This window comes from Oncorhynchus masou, chromosome 5 (assembly GCF_036934945.1).
Source record: "Oncorhynchus masou masou isolate Uvic2021 chromosome 5, UVic_Omas_1.1, whole genome shotgun sequence".
Taxonomy (NCBI): Eukaryota; Metazoa; Chordata; class Actinopteri; order Salmoniformes; family Salmonidae; genus Oncorhynchus; species Oncorhynchus masou.
In genome coordinates this window covers 41,866,210-41,884,871 of record NC_088216.1, presented here as the reverse complement: position 1 = coordinate 41,884,871, position 18,662 = coordinate 41,866,210, and the positions used below count along the sequence as shown (strand labels likewise).

Here is an 18,662-nt window from a genome sequence, read left to right as displayed (position 1 = left end):
CATAAAAAGCTTGTTGGACATTAAGAAAACTTTGTTGTATAGCATTTAACACAAAATCTGGGGAGGGGCCAGCTGAGTGTAAGACTGTATCATCTGCATTTAAATGGATGAGAGAGCTTCCTACTGCCTGAGCTACATTGTTGATGTAAATTGAGAAGAGTGTGGGGCCTAGGATCGAGTCTTGGGGTACTCCCTTGTTGACAGGCAGTGGTTGAGACAACAGATGTTCTGACTTTATACACTGCACTCTTTGAGAGAGGTATGCTTAGAATCAAGGGCAATGGTGACATCATCACCTGAGCGGACACCAGAGTGCATACCAGAGACAATAATATAGACATCAAGAAAGCCAGTCAGTTGATTATTGACACGTTTTTCCAACACCTTTGATAAACAGGGCAAAATAGAAATAGGCCTATAACAGTTAGGATCAGCTTGATCTCCCCCATTAAATAAAGGACGAACCGTGGCTGCCTTCTAAGCAATGGGAACCTCCCTGGAGAGGAGAGACAGGTTAAAAAGGTCAGATATATGCTTGGCGATTATAGGGGCAGCAACCTTAAAGAAGAAAGGGTCTAAACCATCTTACTCAGATGTTTTTTGGGGGTCAAGTTTAAGGAGCTCCTTTAGCACCTCGGACTCATTGACCGCCTGCAGGGAGAAGCTTTGTAATGGGACAGGGGAAAAAGAGGGAGGAGCATCAGGGCTAGTCGCATTAGAAGGGGTGGGAGATGAGGAAATGTTGGATGGGCAAGGAGGCATGGCTGAGTCAAATAGGAATCCTGACTCAATGAAGTGTTGACTAAAAAGCTCAGCCATGTGCTTCTTGCCAGTAACAACCACATCATCAACTTTAAGGGACATGGGCAGCTGTTAGGAGGAGGGGTTTTTCTCCAGGTCTTTAAACATTTTCCAGAACTTCTTGGGGTTAGACCCACAGAGAGAGAACTGCTCCTTAAAGTAACTAACTTTGGCCTTCCGGATAGCCTGAGTGCACTTATTTCTCATTTGCCAGAATGAGAGCCAGTCAGCCTGAGTATGTGTGTACTGAGCAAAATGCAATTCTTTAGGCGGAGTAACTCTGCCAGATCACAGTTGAACCAGGGGCTGAACCTGTTTTTAATTCTTTCTTTTTTACTGGGGTGTGTTTGTTAACAATATCACTGAAAATATCAAAAAAGAAGGTCCAAGCGTCTTCAATCGTCTTCAATAGAGGGGATCAAGCTGATTCTATACCAATTTACAGAGGCCAGGTCATGAAGGAAGGCTTGCTCATTAATGTTTTTTAGCAAGCGTTTATGACAAATCAGGACAGGTTAATTCTCTTAGCAGCCATTACGAACGCAGGCTGTTAAACAGGGATTACTAATGTCATTACATAAAACACTAGACTAATACCTATCAGGATTATTTGTGTGTATAACATTAAGGAGGGTAGCCTTTTCTGGGTGTTTGGGCTCATACCTTGTGGTATGAGTCAGGTGGTTTAAGTATGTCCCAGTTTAGGTTAGCTAGCAGGACAAATTCAGACTTAGTGTAAGGGGCCAGGAGAGAGCTTAGGGCAGGTAGGGTACAGGCCAGTGCAGATGGAGGACGATAGCACCCAGCAACAGTCAACAAAAAGCTATTTGAAAGTTTAATGCTTAAAACCAGCAAATCAAATTGTTTGGGGACAGACTTTGCGGACACAACCGAGCACTGAAGGTGATTCTTGGTAAAGATTTCCACTCCCCCACCATTAGAAGATCTGTCTTGCCGAAAAAGTTTATAACCAGAAAGGTAAACATCAGTATTCAAAACACTCTTTCTTAACCACGCCTCAGTAATGACCAACACATCTGGATTGGAGCTGTGAACCCACACTTTCAATTGATCAATTTTTAGGTAATAAGCTTCTAGTGTTAATGTGCAGAAAACCCAGGCAGAAAACCCAGCAGAAATCAGTGAAGCAGATAGAGCACAAGTCAAAATTTGGGCTAGCAACAGTAGATGGGCCAGGGTGTACATGCACATTTTCAGATATCATCAGCGGTAATACAATCAGGGCATGGCAGAGGACAGGGAGAGCTCTGCCGTGTTGATTTATGACATGTGAATGTGCATTAGATGGCAACAAGATCATATTGTACAGCAAATTCCATCTGGTAACATGAATACAAAGCTGGCAAGAGGTGGTTAGAATAGGATGGGAGGCCAAAAGTCTGTGTAACCAATAGAGAGTCAGAGTCCGCCAGTGTGGGAACAAACATAGTCTGTCCCACGGTTGGGTAAACAAGGAAGTTCATAGTCAACATGAGGCAAATAGCAAAATGCATAAGAAAAAAATATAACGACTTAGGGCTACCCAAGTTCAGAGTCACTCAACAGTGCCTGTGTGCTGGAGGCGAGCGAAAGCTTGGGAAACAGGGAGGAGTGTGGTGGGGGTACCTGTACCAGACAGGGGGAGACAACCAGGGCAGACGGTGAACAGATCGCCAGGTGGAATCCAAGCAGCAGTGCAGCAGGCAACAGGAGTAGGTGTCACATGCCAGTGGATGGTCTCTGAACAGCAGGAGGGGGCTTCAATGACTCTGGATTTGGGTGGGCTAGCCTGCCATTTTTTGGGTTTAAAGGTTTTGACACTGATGACTAATTATGTATACATTTCAATCAGGACTAACTAATCAGAATACTATTATGTTACTGTATATGTATGAATTTTCTTTTTAATCCTAGTACTGAATATAATGTGTGTAAATATTATCAAGAATTATACCATGGTAGAAATGAATTAACTTATAGCCAGACTGGCTAGAAGGCTTATCTACACAAGCTGACCTTGGCTCGGTCATATATTATCTTAATAGGGAGAGACATGTGAGAACCATACAGCCATTGTACTAGAGCGGAGATGACACGGGCTAGTACTGAAACTAATGACATCATTTTCAGTTTATAACCTGTGGTAAAATGTGTAATGGGCAGTACTCGTGAATAAAAGCTGCTGGTTGACTTTAAGACTGGGCTCTGTCCATTTTATACAAATAAGGGTCATACAATCTCTTATGAATTGAATTGACACCTCTCATTCACACATCTGTACTAATTGAAGTTGTGTCTGGTCTGTCTCAGTTCCAGGTTGGATGGTGTCCTTGGCAGTATTAATCCTTCCAGGTAATTTTGTCCAAAATTAGGTTGTAGGTTTGGTGTTTTGATCTGGAGTGAAGGTTATGCTGTGGTGGATAGCATCCCATACATGTCCCTGTCGAAAAATCTAAGTTTATCTAACTCCAAATCTATCTTTTAGTAAAAAAACATCTTGAAAAATGTGAGAACTCACATTCAGCTGTGTCTCTCTCTCTCCTTCAGCAAGGGGGGCAGTGAAAAAAATATGTCATCCTATGCACTTCAATAGCGAATGGAGGACGCTTTTCTCGCAGTTAATTTTCATGCCAGCCAGAATGGCTGGTTGGAAAGCAAAGCAATGTGCTTAGTTTTTGTTAAGAACTTGAGTGAAGACCCAAAAGCGGTTTTAACAGAAAACAGAGTTCTTTAATGAAAATACAGGAATGGCATAAATCCTCTTCCAACGTTGTCAGCGGAACAAAAAGAACGTTAGTATAGTGCAGGATGCTCCTGCCAGGCAGACTCCGACAGGACAGGACAAGGTGGAAGCAAACGAGACGACAGCTTGCTTCTGGCATCAAAAAACACAAACAAGAATCAGACACTGAAAGTAGCAGGAACAGAGAGAGAAATAGAGACCTAATCAGAGGGGAAGAGAGAACAGGTGGGGAAGAGTGAAAGAGCTAGTTAGGGCAGATGTAGAACAGCTGAGGAATGAGAGACAGAGAAGGTAACCTAAAAAGACCAGCAGAGAGAGAGAATGAAGAGAAAGGACAGGAACAGACATAACAAGACATGACAGTACCCCCCCACTCACCGAGCGCCTCCTGGCGCACTCGAGGAGGAAACCTGGCGGCAACGGAGGAAATCATCGATCAGCGAACGGTCCAGCACGTCCCGAGAGGGAACCCAACTCCTCTCCTCAGGACCGTACCCCTCCCAATCCACTAGGTACTGATGACCACGGCCCGAGGGCGCATGTCCAAAATCTTACGAACCCTGTAGATGGGTGCGCCCTCGACAAGGATGGGGGGAGGGACGAGCGGGGGCGCGAAGAACGGGCTTAACACAGGAGACATGGAAGACCGGGTGAACGCTACGAAGATAGCGCGGGAGAAGAAGTCGCACTGCGACAGGATTAATGACCTGGGAAATACGGAACGGACCAATGAACCGCGGGGCCAACTTGCAGAGAAGCTGTCTTAAGGGGAAGGTTCTGAGTGGAGAGCCATACTCTCTGACCGCAACAATATCTAGGACTCTTGGTCCTACGCTATTAGCGGCCCTCACAGTCTGCGCCCTATTACGGCAAAGTGCCGACCTGACCCCCTTCCAGGTGCGCTCGCAACGCTGGACAAAAGCCTGAGCGGAGGGGACGCAGGACTCGGCGAGCTGAGATGAGAACAGCGGAGGCTGGTACCCGAGGCTACACTGAAAAGGGGATAGACCGGTAGCAGACGAGGGAAGCGAGTTGTGGGCGTACTCTGCCCAGGGGAGCTGTTCTGACCAAGACGCAGGGTTACGAAAAGAAAGACTGCGTAAAATGCGACCAACAGTCTGATTGGCCCGTTCGGCTTGACCGTTAGACTGGGGATGAAAGCCGGACGAGAGACTGACGGAAGCCCCAATCAAACGGCAAAACTCCCTCCAAAATTGAGACGTGAACTGCGGACCTCTGTCGGAAACGACGTCAGACGGAAGGCCATGAATTCGGGAAAACATTCTCGATAATGATCTGAGCCGTCTCCTTAGCAGAAGGGAGCTTATCGAGAGGAATGAAATGAGCCGCCTTAGAGAATCTATCGACAACCGTAAGAATAACTGTCCTCCCCGCTGATGAAGGCAGTCCGGTGATAAAATCTAAAGCGATGTGAGACCACGGTCGAGAGGGAATGGGAAGCGGTCTGAGACGGCCGGCAGGAGGAGAGTTCCCAGATTTAGTCTGCGCGCAGACCGAACAAGCGGCGACAAATCGACGCGCGTCACGTTCCCGAGTGGGCCACCAGAAACGCTGGCGAATGGAAGCGAGCGTACCCCGAACGCCGGGGTGGCCGGCTAACTTGGCAGAGTAGGCCCACTGAAGAACGGCCGGACGAGTAGGAACGGGAACGAACAGAAGGTTCCTAGGACAAGCTCGCGGCGACGGAGTGTGAGCGAGTGCTTGCTTTACCTGCCTCTCAATTCCCCAGACAGTCAACCCGACAACACGCCCCTCAGGGAGAATCCCATCGGGGTCGGTGGAGACCTCAGAAGAACTGAAGAGACGAGATAAAGCATCAGGTTTGGTGTTTTTGAGCCCGGACGATAAGAAATAACAAACTCGAAACGAGCGAAAAACAGAGCCCAACGAGCCTGACGCGCATTAAGTCGTTTGGCTGAACGGATGTACTCAAGGTTCCTATGGTCAGTCCAAACGACAAAAGGAACGGTCGCCCCTCCAACCACTGTCGCCATTCGCCTAGGGCTAAGCGGATGGCGAGCAGTTCGCTGATTACCAACATCATAGTTACGTTTGACGGCGATAAGCGATGAGAGAAAAACGCGCAAGGATGGACCTTGCCGTCAGAGAGAGAGCGCTGAGAAAGAATGGCTCCCACGCCCACCTCTGACGCGTCAACCTCAACAACAAACTGTCTAGAGATGTCAGGTGTAACAAGAATAGGTGCGGATGTAAAACGATTCTTAAGAAGATCAAAAGCTCCCTGGGCGGAAACGGACCACTTAAAGCACGTCTTAACAGAAGTAAGGGCTGTGAGAGGAGCTGCCACCTGACCGAAATTACGGATGAAACGACGGTAGAAATTAGCGAAGCCCAGAAAGCGCTGCAGCTCGACGCGTGACTTAGGAACGGGCCAATCAATGACAGCCTGGACCTTAGCGGGATCCATCTTAATGCCCTCAGCGGAAATAACGGAACCGAGAAAAGGGACAGAGGCGGCATGAAAAGTGCACTTCTCAGCCTTCACATAAAGACAGTTCTCCAAAAAGCGCTGGAGGACGCGTCGCACGTGCTGAACATGAATCGAGAGAGACGGTGAAAAAATCAGGATATCGTCCATGTAAACGAAAACAAAAATGTTCAGCATGTCTCTCAGGACGTCGTTAACTAGTGCCTGAAAGACAGCTGGAGCGTTAACGAGGCCGAAAGGAAGAACCCGGTATTCAAAGTGCCCTAACGGAGTGTTAAACGCCGTCTTCCACTCGTCCCCCTCCCTGATGCGCACGAGATGGTAGGCGTTACGAAGGTCCAATTTGGTGAAAAACCTGGCTCCCTGCAGGATCTCGAAGGCTGAAGACATAAGAGGAAGCGGATAACGATTCTTAACTGTTATGTCATTCAGCCCTCGATAATCCACGCATGGGCGCAGGGACCCGTCCTTCTTCTGAACAAAAAAAAACCCCGCTCCGGCGGGGGAGGAGGAGGAGACTATGGTACCGGCGTCATACGAAACCGACAAATAATCCTCGAGAGCCTTACGTTCGGGAGCCGACAGAGAGTATAATCTACCCCGGGGGAGTAGTTCCCGGAAGGAGATCAATACTACAGTTTTACCGGTGTGGAGAGAGAGAAGTGGCCCTGGAACGACTGAACACCGTGCGCAGATCGTGATACTCCTCCGGCACCCCTGTCAAATCGCCAGGCTCCTCCTGTGAAGAAGAGACAGAGGAAACAGGAGGGATGGCAGACATTAAACAGGTTACATGACAAGAAACATTCCAGGATAGGATAGTATTACTAGACCAATTAATAGAAGGGTTATGGCGCACTAGCCAGGGATGACCCAAAACAACAGGTGTAAAGGTGAACGAAAAATTAAAAAAGAAATGGTTTCGCTATGATTACCAGAGACAGTGAGGGTTAAAGGCAGCGTCTCACGCTGAATCTTGGGGAGAGAACTACCATCTAAAGCGAACAAGGCCCTGGGCTCCCCTAACTGTCTGAGAGGAATGTCATGTTCCCAGCCCAGGTCTCGTCCATAAAACAGCCCTCCGCCCCAGAGTCTATCAAGGCACTGCAGGAAGCAGATGAACCGGGCCAGCGGAGATGGACCGGAAAGGTAGTGCGTGATCCAGAAGGAGAGGCCTGAGTAGTTGCGCTCACCAGTAGCCCTCCTCTTACTGATGAGCTCTGGCTTTTACTGGACATGAGGTGACAAAATGACCAGCGGAGCCGCAGTAGAGACAGAGGCGATTGGTGATTCTCCGTTCCCTCTCCTTGGCCGAGATGCGAATACCCCCAGCTGCATAGGCTCAGCATCCGAGCCGGCGGAGGAGGGTGGCAGTGATGCGGCAGGTGGCAGTGATGTGGAGAGGGGAGCAACGGAGAACGTGAGCTCCTTTCCACGAGCTCGGCGACGAAGATCAAACCGTCGCTCTATGCGAATAGCGAGAGCTATTAAGGAGTCCAGACTGGAAGGAACCTCCCGGGAGAGGATCTCATCCTTAACCTCGACGTGGAGACCCTCCAGAAAACGAGCGAGCAAAGCCGGCTCGTTCCAGTCACTAGAGGCAGCGAGAGTGCGAAACTCAATAGAATAATCCGTTATGGATCTATTCCCCTGACATAGGGAAGACAGGGCCCTGGAAGCCTCCTCGCCAAAAAACAGAACGGTCAAAAACCCGTATCATCTCCTCCTTAAAGTCCTGATACTGGTTAATACACTCAGCCCTCGCCTCCCAGACTGCCGTGCCCCACTCACGCGCCCGTCCGGTAAGGAGAGAAATGACGTAGGCGATGCGGGCTGCGCTCCTGGAGTAAGTGTTGGGCTGGAGAGAGAACACCACATCACACTGAGTGAGGAATGAGCGGCACTCAGTGGGCTCCCCAGAGTAACACGGCGGGTTGTTGATCCTGGGCTCCGGAGACTCGGAAACCCTGGAAGTGGGCGGTGGATCGAGGTGGAGTTGGTGAACCCGTCTTGTGAGGTCGGAGACTTGGACGGCCAGGGTCTCAACGGCATGTTGAGCAGCAGACAATTCCTCCTTGTGTCTGCCTAGCATCGTCCCTGGATCTCGACGGCGGAGTGAAAAGGGTCCGGAGCCGCTGGGTCCATTCTTGGTCTGATTCTTCTGTTAAGAACTTGAGTGAAGACCCAAAAGCGGTTTTAACAGAAAACAGAGTTCTTTAATGAAAATACAGGAATGGCATAAATCCTCTTCCAACGTTGTCAGCGGAACAAAAAGAACGTTAGTATAGTGCAGGATGCTCCTGCCAGGCAGACTCCGACAGGACAGGACAAGGTGGAAGCAAACGAGACGACAGCTTGCTTCTGGCATCAAAAAACACAAACAAGAATCAGACACTGAAAGTAGCAGGAACAGAGAGAGAAATAGAGACCTAATCAGAGGGGGAAGAGAGAACAGGTGGGGAAGAGTGAAAGAGCTAGTTAGGGCAGATGTAGAACAGCTGAGGAATGAGAGACAGAGAAGGTAACCTAAAAAGACCAGCAGAGAGAGAGAATGAAGAGAAAGGACAGGAACAGACATAACAAGACATGACAGTTTTAGGGAAGTTAAGAAATAAATATAGTAGGCCTCTCCTATAGAAAGCTGATGGGATCCTCTTTTTAATAGATGCCATCAAAACTATTGCATAGCCTATAGGAATGTTGCACAACATGGGCTTATGGGCTCTTGTGAAGTGTTTGATTAGATTTTAGATTTCATTTCCATTGATGTCCGAGTGATTGTGGGGAAAATAGAGCACTGAGTACCAGACCATTAGCAACTGGCAGTTAGCAAGTTTGGTAGGCTACTAATGGCCATTGGCGGCATCAGAGCGCAGTTTTGGAGAAGCCTAGTTACCATAACTAAATTATCATGTGGTTTTTGACTGAGGTCATGACTCGTGACTGCCAGTGTGGCGGCAATTCGTTCACCGTAACAGCCCTAGTCCAGCATAAAGGAGCAAGGCGTAATCTGTGTTTGGGAAGAATCTATTTCCATGGCTTGCTGTGAAGTAACTGTTTTGTAATTGAACTCACGTTTGATAGCATTGCACACACTCATGTTTTTACAGTAAGTGTTTCCCTCCGTTTCCCTTTCAGGCTACAGTATAGTGCCTCCAAACTTGGCTCGTGATATGGGGATATTGAAACTCAGTCAGAACTAACTGTTACATGGCCAGGCCAAGTCTCCTTGTTTAGCAGCCCACATCCTTCACAAATGAAGGAGGATCTCTTGTTGTGTTTCTTTAATGACCTTCACTTTTTGAATGAAAACCTGTAGTGTGTCTGTTTGAGATACTGTACACAAAGGTTTAAAATATATATTGAATAGTAAATGATTGCCTCAATAACTACAAAATGCAGTACTTTATTGCAGGAAAACTTAAATCTGTTTTACCTCATTTCTACCAGCATGTCACATGTCACATGTCACATGTGCAACCAGAGGAAGAGCAATTCTCAACTCTCGACTACCTTTACTCCACACACAGAGACGTGTACAAAGTTCTGCCTTTTCCTCCATTTGGCAAATCTGACCATAATTCTATCCTTCTAATTACAAGCAAAAACTTCCGGCGCCGACAGCCGACAGAGATGGCCGCCTCGCCTCGCCTTGCGTTCCTAGGAAACTATGCAGTTTTTTCTTTTTTTACGTGTTACTTCTTACATTTCTTACATTAGTACCCCAGGTCATCTTAGGTTTCATTACATACAGTCGAGAAGAACTACTGAATATAAGAGCAGCGTCAACTCACCATCAGTACGACCAAGAATATGACTTTCGCGAAGCGGATCCTGTGTTCTGCCTTTCAACCAGGACAACGGAATGGATCCCAGCCGGCGAACCAAAAAAACGACTTCGTAAAAGAGGGAAACGAGACGGTCTTCTGGTCAGACTATGTAGACGGGCACATCGTGCCCCACTTCCTAGCATTCTTCTCGCCAATGTCCAGTCTCTTGACAACAAGGTTGATGAAATCCGAGCAAGGGTAGCATTCCAGAGGGACATCAGAGACTGTAACGTTCTTTGCTTCACGGAAACATGGCTCACTGGAGAGACGCTCTCGGTGGCGGTGCAGCCAGCGGGTTTCTCCACGCATTACGCCGACAGAAACAAACACCTTTCTGGCAAGAAGAGGTGCGGGGGCGTATGCCTTATGGCTAACGAGACGTGGTGTGATCACAGAAACATACAGGAACTCAAATCCTTCTGTTCACCTGATTTAGAATTCCTCACAATCAAATGCAGAACGCATTATCTACCAAGAGAATTCTCTTCGATTATAATCACAGCCGTATATATTCCCCCCCAAGCAGACACGTCGATGGCTCTGAACGAACTTTATTTGACTCTTTGCAAACTGGAATCCATACATCCTGAGGCTGCATTCATTGTAGCTGGGGATTTTAACAAGGCTAATCTGAAAACAAGACTCCCTAAAATGTATCAGCATATCTATTGCGCCACCAGGGCTGGCAAAACCTTGGATCACTGTTATTCTAACTTCCGCGATGCATATAAGGCCCTGCCCCGCCCCCCTTTCGGGAAAAGCTGACCACGACTCCATTTTGCTGATCCCTGCCTACAGACAGAAACTGAAACAAGAAGCTCCCACGCTGAGGTCTGTCCAATGCTGGTCCGACCAAGCTGATTCCACACTCCAAGACTGCTTCCATCACGTGGACTGGGACATGTTTTGTATTGCGTCAGGCAACAACATTGACGAATACGCTGATTCGGTGTGCGAGTTCATTAGAACGTGCGTTGAAGATGTTGTTCCCATAGCAACGATTAAAACATTCCCTAACCAGAAACCGTGGATTGATGGCAGCATTCGCGTGAAACTGAAAGCGCGAACCACTGCTTTTAATCAGGGCAAGGTGACTGGTAATATGACTGAATACAAACAGTGCAGCTATTCCCTCCGTAAGGCTATCAAACAAGCTAAGCGTCAGCATAGAGACAAAGTAGAATCTCAATTCAACGGCTCAGACACAAGAGGTATGTGGCAGGGTCTACAGTCAATCACGGACTATAAGAATAAATCCAGCTCAGTCACGGACCAGGATGTCTTGCTCCCAGGCAGACTAAATAACTTTTGCCCGCTTTGAGGACAATACAGTGCCACTGACACGGCCTGCAACGGAAACATGCGGTCTCTCCTTCACTGCAGCCGAGGTGAGTAAAACATTTAAACGTGTTAACCCTCGCAAGGCTGCAGGCCCAGACGGCATCCCCAGCCGCGCCCTCAGAGCATGCGCAGATCAGCTGGCTGGTGTGTTTACGGACATATTCAATCAATCCCTATACCAGTCTGCTGTTCCCACATGCTTCAAGAGGGCCACCATTGTTCCTGTTCCCAAGAAAGCTAAGGTAACTGAGCTAAACGACTACCGCCCCGCAGCACTCACTTCCGTCATCATGAAGTGCGTTGAGAGACTAGTCAAGGACCATATCACCTCCACCCTACCTGACACCCTAGACCCACTCCAATTTGTTTACCGCCCAAATAGGTCCACAGACGACGCAATCTCAACCACACTGCAGAGTGCCCTAACCCATCTGGACAAGAGGAATACCTATGTGAGAATGCTGTTCATCGACTACAGCTTGGCATTTAACACCATAGTACCCTCCAAGCTCGTCATCAAGCTCGAGACCCTGGGTCTCGACCCCGCCCTGTGCAACTGGGTACTGGACTTCCGGACGGGCCGCCCCCAGGTGGTGAGGGGAGGCAACAACATCTCCACCCCGCTGATCCTCAACACTGGGGCCCCACAAGGGTGCGTTCTGAGCCCTCTCCTGTACTCCCTGTTCACCCACGACTGCGCGGCAACGCACGCCTCCAACTCAATCATCAAGTTTGCGGACGACACAACAGTTGTAGGCTTGATTACCAACAACGACGAGACAGCCTACAGGGAGGAGGTGAGGGCCCTCGGAGTGTGGTTTCAGGACAATAACCTCACACTCAACGTCAACAAAACTAAGGAGATGATTGTGGACTTCAGGAAACAGCAGAGGGAACACCCCCCTATCCACATCGATGGAACAGTAGTGGAGAGGGTAGTAAGTTTTAAGTTCCTCGGCATACACATCACAGACAAACTGAATTGGACCACTCACACAGACAGCATCGTGAAGAAGGCGCAGCAGCGCCTCTTCATCCTCAGGAGGCTGAAGAAATTCGGCTTGTCACCAAAAGCACTCACAAACTTCTACAGATGCACAATCGAGAGCATCCTGGCGGGCTGTATCACCGCCTGGTACGGCAACTGCTCCGCCCACAACCGTAAGGCTCTCCAGAGGGTAGTGAGGTCTGCACAACGTATCACCGGGGGAAAACTACAGGAAGGCCACAAAGATCATTAAGGACAACACCCACCCGAGCCACTGCATGTTCACCCCGCTATCATCCAGAAGGCGGGGTCAGTACAGGTGCATCAAAGCTGGGACCGAGAGACTGAAAAACAGCTTCTATCCCAAGGCCATCAGACTGTTAAACAGCAACCACTAACATTGAGTGGCTGCTGCCAACACACTGACTCAACTCCAGCCACTTCAATAATGGGAATTGATGGGAAAGGATGTAAAATATATCACTAGCCACTTTAAACAATGCTACTTAATATAATGTTTACATACCCTACATTATTCATCTCATATGTATTGGTATATACTGTACTCTATCATCTACTGCATCCTTATGTAATACATGTATCACTAGCCACTTTAACTATGCCACTTTGTTTACATACTCATCTCATATGTATATACTGTACTCGATACCATCTACTGTATCTTGCCTATGCTGCTCTGCACCATCACTCATTCATATCTTTATGTACATATTCTTTATCCCCTTACACTGTGTATAAGAAATTAGTTTTGGAATTGTTAGTTAGATTACTTGTTGGTTATTACTGCATTGTCGGAACTGGAAGCACAAGCATTTCGCTACACTCGCATTAACATCTGCTAACCATGTGTATGTGACAAATAAAATTTGATTTGATTTTGATTTGAACAGTGACTCACTCAATACGGAGGTGGTCAGATGTCGCAGATGCTAAACTACAGAACTGTTTTGCTAGCACAGACTGGAATATGTTCCAGGATTCATCCCATGGCATTGAGGAGTATATCACCTCAGTTACCGGCTTCATGAATAAGTGCATCGATGATGTTGTCCCCACAGTACTGTACGTACATATCCCAAACAGAATCCATGGATTACAGGCAACATTCGCACTGAGTTAAAGGCTAGAGCTGCCGCTTTCAAGGAGCAGGAAACTAATCCGGACGCTTATAAAAAATCCCGATATACTCTCAGACAAACAATCAAAGGCAAAGCGTCAATTCAGGACTAAGACTATTACGGATTACAAAGGGAAACCCAGCCGCGAGCTGCCCAGTGACGCGAGCCTAACAGACGAGTCAATGCCTTCGAGTCAATGCCTTCTAACACTGAAGCATGCATGAGAGCTGTTCCGTAGCCAATGTGAGTGAGAACTTTAAACAGGTCAACATTCACAAGGCCGCTGGGCCAGATGGATTATCAGGACGTGTACTCAGAGCATGCACAGACAAAAAGGCAAGTATCTTCACTTACATTTTCAACTTCTCCCTGACCGAGTCTGTAATACCTACATGTTTCAATCAGACCACCATAGTCTCTGTGCGCAAGAATGGCAAGGTAACCTGCCTAAATCACTATCGCCCTGTACCATGTCTGCAGCCAAGAAGTGCTTTAAAAGGCTGGTCATGGCTCACATCAACACCATCATCCCGGAAACCCTGGACCCACTCCAATTCACATACCACTCCAACAGATTCAGAGATGACACAATCTCAATCGCACTCCACACTGCCCTTTCCAACCTGGACAAAAGGAACACCTATGTGAGAATGCTGTTCATTGACTACAGCTCAGCATTCAACACCATAGTACCCACAAAGCACATCACTAAGCTAAAGACCATGGGATTAAACACCTCCCTCTGCAACCGGATCCTGGACTTCCTGACGGGCCGATAAATCAGCCCACATTCACTTCGACGGGGTGCAGTGGAGTGGGTCAAGAGCTTCAAGGTCCCTGTTGTCCACATCACCAACAAACTATCATGGTCCAAACACACCAAGACAGTCATGAAAAGGGCCCAACAACGCCTATTCCCCCTCAGGAGACTGAAAAGATTTGGCATGGGTCCCCAGAGCCTCAAAAAGTTCTACAGCTGCACCATGGAGAGCATCCTGACTGGTTGCATCACCGCCTGGTATGGCAACTGCTCAGCATCCGATCGTAAGGCGCAACAGAGGTTAGTGCATACGGCCCAGTACATCACTGGGGCAAAGCTTCTTGCCATTCAGGACCTTTATAATAGGTGGTGTCAGAGAACGGACCAAAAAAAATGCCAAAGACTCCAGCCACCCAAGTCGCAGACTGTTCTCTCTGCAACCGCACAGCAAGCGGTACCGGAGCATCAAGTCTAGGTCCGAAAGGCTCCTTAACAGCTTCTACCCCCAAGCCATCAGGGTCCTGTGTGGCTCAGTCGGTAGAGCATGGCGCTTGCAACGCCAAGCGTCGTGGGTTCGATTCCCACTGGGGCCACCCATATGCAGTAGTGGCCCCAGCCGACTTGTAAGTCGCTTTGGACAAAAGCGTCTGCTAAATGGGATATATTATTATTATTATAAGCCTGCCAAACAATTAATCAAATGGCCACCCAGAGTATTTGCATTGACCCCCTCCCGCTGCTGCTACTCACTGTTTATTATCTATGCATAGTCAATTTACCCCTACCTACATGTACATATTACCTCAATTACCTTGACTAACCTGTACCCCCGCACATTGACTCGCACATTGAATCAGTACCAAAAACCCCGTATATACTGTAGCTTCATTATTGTTATTTTGTTGTGTAACTTTGTAAAATATTTGTATTTATTTAGTAAATATTTACATAAACACATTTAGCATCTCCTGGCTTCCACCCATGGCCTACAAGCCACTGATGCAGACCTTTGAAACATCTCCATTTTAAAAAGTATAATAAATCCATGTAATATAAACTCAGCAAAAAAAGAAACATCCTCCCACTGTCAACTACATTCACTTTCAGCAAACTTAACATGTGTCAATATTTGTATGAACATAAGATTCAAAAACTGAGACACAAACTGAACAAGTTCCACAGAGATGTGACTAACAGAAAATTAATAATGTGTCCATGAACAACGGGGAGTGTCAAAATCAAAGTAACAGTCCGTATCTGGTGTGGCCACCAGCTGCATTAAGTACTGCGCTGCATCTCCTCCTCATGGACTGCACCAGATTTTCCAGTTCTTGCTGTGAGATGTTACCCCACTCTTCCACCAAGTTCCCAGATATTTCTGGGGGGATTGTCCCTAGTTCTCACCCTCCGATCCAACAGGTCCCAGACGTGATCAATGGGATTGAGATCCAGGTTCTTCGCTGGCCATGGCAGAACACTGACATTTCTGTCTTGCATGAAATCACGCACAGAACGAGCAGTATGGCTAGTGGCATTGTCATGCTGGAGGGTCATGTCAGGATGAGCTTGCAGGAAGGGCACCAGATGAGGGAGGAGGATGTCTTCCCTGTAACCCACAGCGTTGAGATTGCCTGCAATGACAACAAGATCAGTCCGATGATGCTGTGACACACCACCCAAGACCATGACGGACCCTCCACCTCCAAATCGATTCCGCTCCAGAGTACAGACATCGGTGTAACGCTCATTCCTCCGACGATGAACGCAAATCCGACCATCACCACTGGTGAGACAAAACCGTAACTCGTCATTGAAGAGCACTTTTTGCCAGTCCTATCTGGTCTAGCGACGGTGGGTTTGTGCCCATAGGCGATGTTGTTGCCGGTCATGTCAAGTGAGGACCTGCCTTACAACAGGCCTACAAGCCCTCAGTCCAGCCTCTCTCAGCCTATTGAGGACAGTCTGAGCACTGATGGCGGGTTTGTGCTTTCCTGGTGTAACGTGGGCAGTTGTTGCCATTCTGTACCTGTCCCGCTGGTGTGATGTTTGGATGCACCGATCCTGTGCAGGTGTTATTACACGTGGTCTGCCACTGCGAGGACGATCAGCTGTCCGTCCTGTCTCCCTGCAGCGCTGTCTTAGGTGTCTCACAGTACAGACATTGCAATTTATTGCCCTGGCCACATCTGCAGTCCTCATGCCTCCTTCCAGCATGCCTAAGGCATGTTCACGCAGATGAGCAGGGACACTGGGCTATAACATCGAGCACACAGTCAAGCAATCTCCATAGACAAACATTGGAAACAGAATGGCCTTACTGAATAGCTCAGTGACTTTCAATGTGGCACGGTCATAAGATGCCACCTTTCCAACAAGTCAGTTTGTAAAATTTCTGCCCTGCTAGAGCTGTCCCGGGCAACTGTAAGTGCGGTTATTGTGAAGTGGAAACATTTAGGAGCAACAACGGCTCAGTATAGATTGCCTGCCCCAATCCACACTGCCAACTTTAAAGTTTGGTGGAGGAGGAATAATGGTCTGGGGCTGTTTTTCATGGTTCTGGCTAGACCCCTTAGTTTCAGGGAAATCTTAACGCTACAGCATATAATGGCATTAGACGATTCTGTTTTCAACTTTGTGGCAACAGTTTGGGCAGTGCTTCTCAATTATTTTCTGTTACCCCCCCCCCCCTAGGAGGAAGTAAACATTTTGCGCCCCCCAACTCTCCACCGTGACTGTAAATAGTACAATTTGTCTTTAAAATTGTTATAAGTACACCTCTGCTTAACATTGTATCCTTATTAACATTAAAGACATTTTTAAAAAGAAAAAAGAAAGAAATATAGATCAACTTACAACAAAGAATAACTTTATTAACATTGTTAACGTCAATTTGCCTGAAATTAAAAATTCAACCCTTATTTAAACTGTAAACATTTTTTGACCATTTGATACTGAAAAATAAAATGAAATATAATCAATAAATAATAATAAATTCAAATTGAATTGATCAGCAACATTAACTCAGGAGCACAATATATGAAACACTTTGACCTATAAAACAAAAATGAATAAAACAATTTGTGCTGATTTAAAAAAAATCAAAATGAGGAAGTCCGGATTAATGGCACGTTTTGCAGAGCACAGCTTTTCGAAGCGGGGTTTGAAGCATGATACTGCAACTCTCAGCTCCTGCTCAATGTTTAGCTGGGACCTGTACTTGGTCTTCATTGCAGAAACAGCAGAGAGGCCAGTCTCACAAAGATAAGATGTTGCAAAAGGAAGAAGAATGCCCATGGTCCTCTGCCCTAAGAGTGGATACTGCCTCTCTACACTCAGCCAGAATTCACTCAGTGTCTGTGATGTGAAACTCAGTCTCAATGTGTAGTCAGACGTCATATCAATGAACTGGTCCTCCTCTGCAGAGCTGAAACCAGTTGGAGCTGGTGCATTGAAAGGATCTCTCACCCAGTCATTTTGGGAACTGTTTTCAGGGAAGTACTTTTTAAAGAATCCCATCAGTGATGAAATGTGCTCCTTAATATATGGAATCACTGAGGTGGCATCATAGTCAGTAGTGTCATCAAATTCATGCAGGTTCTCGAATGAATCAGGTTCTCGAATGAATCAGTATTTCCTTCATCAAGTCGCCTGCCCTACATTGCAAGCTTTCGAGTGAAAGAGCTGATCTTGTTTGTGACCTGAGGGAGGTGTTTATCTTTCCCTTGACACTGTAGATTTAGTTCACTTAGCTTTCCAAATATGTCACACAGGTAGGTCAATTTTGCCAGGAAGTTCTCATCACAAAATGTTTCTGCGAGTTCATACTTGTGCTCCTGCTCCGAAAACATTCTTACCTGCTCTCTGAGCTCAAAAACTCAGGACAAGACTTTTCTTCGTGACAGCCACCTTGCTTCACTGTGAAACAGCACAGCTTGATGTTCAGCTCCCATCTCCTCACAGTTAGCAGAGAAGACTCTTGTTTTTGATGGTCTGGTCTTTATAAAATTGACTACACCTACAATGTCAGTCATAACCTCACTTAATTCAGAGGAAAGGTGCATTGATGCCAGTGCTTCTCTGTGTATAACACAGTGTTTCCACTCAGCATTAGGTGAGGCCTTCTTGATGAGTGCCCAAAGTCCTTTTCTCATCCCTGCCATGATCTGCGCACCATCACTGCAAACACCAATGCAGTTCTCCCACTTTAGCCCATTCTCAGTCAGGAAGCAGTCCAGCATTTTGAATAGCTCTTCAGCTGTGGCTCTGTCTCTGAAATATTTACAAAAAAGTAGATCCTCACACAGGGAGTTTGTCATGTCAAAACGTACATAAGCGATAAACAAACCATCTTTGTTGCTGTCAGTTGCTTCATCGAACTGTAAGGCAAAACGTTTGTCTTTGAGTTTATCTACCAGCTGTTCTTTAAGGCCGTTAGCAATGTAATTTATACGTCTGGCAACAGTGTCATTGGACAGAGGGATAGTTTTTATTTTTGCAGCACTTGCGACATCCAGCATGACAGCGACCATGTCGAATGCTGCAGGCAGTATCAGCTCCTCTGCAATGGAGTGTTTTTTTTTGCACTGAGCA

General features: G+C 47.0%; 1 non-coding gene across 1 annotated transcript; it reads left to right on the top strand.

Moving 5' to 3' along the window:
* Window positions 1-14,589: 14,589 nt before the first annotated feature.
* trnaa-ugc (transfer RNA alanine (anticodon UGC)) lies at window positions 14,590-14,665 on the top strand. The gene has a single exon. It is a non-coding gene; the product is annotated as a tRNA-Ala (tRNA).
* Window positions 14,666-18,662: the final 3,997 nt, after the last annotated feature.